This window comes from Elaeis guineensis, chromosome 8, assembly GCF_000442705.2.
Source record: "Elaeis guineensis isolate ETL-2024a chromosome 8, EG11, whole genome shotgun sequence".
In the NCBI taxonomy this organism is placed as follows: Eukaryota; Viridiplantae; Streptophyta; class Magnoliopsida; order Arecales; family Arecaceae; genus Elaeis; species Elaeis guineensis.
In genome coordinates, this window is record NC_026000.2 from 21559791 (window position 1) to 21562317 (window position 2527).

The window sequence follows — 2527 nt, forward strand, 5'->3', positions numbered from 1 at the left end:
TGATAATTTTGGATGAACAGTTAAATCAAAAGATATGAACAGTCAAATCATTTAATGTATCCATCTTCCAATCTTCTTTATCAATTTCTGGTTGAGTTATAATATTTAACCTTTTTTTTCTAATTTTTAAATCTCGCTCAATAACCTCCAAAATGTTACAAACAAATAAATCTTAATAGCATATATCCGTAATCTCGCTTATGATTTAACTTACCTAATTAGATCTGAGTGGAAGCAGGATAACTGCACATACAGATTGAGTAATGACTTATTAAAAATTTTTAAAAAAGAAAAACTAAAATGACTCATGAAGAACCATAAATAAATTTGATTCAATGTGAGAACTATTAGATCAAACACTTGATGTTATTTTCTTTTTTAGTCCAATATCAAACACTTGACATTGTCAAACATCCTACTAATTTTTAATTTGAAATGGAATCCATCAGAAACCAAGTTACATGTCCATTTTGCGTGTGCAAAGAAACTGGATCATAGTTTCTTTCCAATGATATCTTAAACTTACAATCAGGTATTATCACATAGTTAAGATGACAAGGGCCATATTCTTGACAATGATTGACAAATGCCCTAGGAGCAATCATTGTTAGGGTCGAAAGAAACCAGAAAAAAAATGGTCCACCAAGGATTCATCACAGAAGTTTCGCATGATCTTACATTTCTGGAAGCTGAAAAGACTCCCAACTGACTCGATCATTACACTGATCAAGTTTCTCTGGAAAATAGTAGAGCCAGCATACAATGGTTTTCCACTAGATTTAGTCTGCTTTACAAGCGTTTCTAGTTGAACAAAATACAAATTTCCTATAACTATATACAGCATCTAATATTCAGAGACTCAGACAGCATAAATATCTTCACAGCTTATACAATACTCATACTTCATACTGGTCTAAATCTGTAGGATATAAGATATTGAAAGGGTAATGGTGGAGTCCTAAACTAAAATATCTATTCCAAACCGATATGTAATTTGCCAAATAACAATTCAACTGAAAAATGAATTAGGTGTGGTGCAAGTGATCAGCCACCGAAATATTGGACCTACTTAACTGTATAGGAGTGTAAACATATATACAAGATGCCAAAAGATTGAGATCTAGTCCAACAGTATAGGAGTTTGGAGAAACATCAGCTCCATATCAAACTTTGAGGTTGCTACTTGAATTTTTAGTACCTGGCCATCTACCTCAAGGGTTTAACAAGAGAGCCTTAGCCAAACTGGCGCACAAAATTTTCTCCCTTGGAAAGCTAGAGAGCACCTTTCAATTGTTTACAGATTCAAGGCCAGAAAATCGCAAATAATAATGCATTTCCACTGCCTCTCATGATTCACTGTGATCTACGGATTCATGCGTTTTTTTTTTTTTTTGGTAATATAGCATAGCCAAGATTTATAATGAGCAAATAGAAAATGGAAACACTATCATATCTCCAATATAGTGGCCGGTAGTCTCCATATATTTATGTTTCTGGAGGAAAACTTTCCATATATTTACGACTGCCAGAGATATGCTACAAACATGAAGCATGAAAGAAAAATTTTAGTCTGTATGACTCTTCACTGCTTGATGGTTTTGAGAAGAATTTTGCTCAACCTTGTACCCTTTTTTCAGCAATGACTTGCCTGAGATATGCAATAATATATGGCAAGAATTTTTTTTTTAAGAAAGTCTGTTTCACTCTAATGTTTGCGTTTATACTTTAACCAAAGTTTCTGTACTTATTTTTGTGTTTTTGTATAATGATGTACGTGGTTTGAGGGTGAAGAACTGCTTGTACAGATCTATAGAGAGGTAAACAGTACTTTTGGCTGGAATTGGATGGCAACGTATACAGCCAATCACATTGAAATTACTTTGCGGATGGCTATGACAGATATTCCTTCTAAATTGTCAGTTATTTTATTTTTCAATTTCCACGAATATATTTATTCTAGACTGGTTTAAGAAATCCAATTTACCTAAAAAAAGAAAAAAAAAAAAAAAAGACCACTCGTAAACACATGAAGTAAAGAATCCGTGCTTGGATAAGTTGCTGATATTTCTTGAAAACTTTAGTGCTGCTTGCAAGAGCTCTCGCAAACCTAGTTTAGAAAGGATAATGGACATTTCCAAGGATATTTGTATGCATTCTTTCCTCCCACTTCTTCTCCGGAAACGCAAACATTGCACCTCCATCTCCCAGGAGCACCCCAACCACTTGATGGCTTTCTGTGTGGCCCACCACATGCTATGAAGATCCTCTGTATCCCAATGGGCTCACCCAACTCAGGATTTATTTTGTGCTTTTTCCCTTTTTACATTATTCTACTAGAAACCTATAGGATCTATTTGCCACCATTACCATTTTCATGTTTGAGGATTTTGTTTCTCTGCAGATTAGTAAAATCTTACTTGAAGCTTGACCAAACTTTTGCTATTCCTTGGTGTTGCGGCCAATCGCCTCGTCGATCGATCGCCGGGGAACGTGCACCTGCAAAAACGAGAAGTCTACACTGACCGGA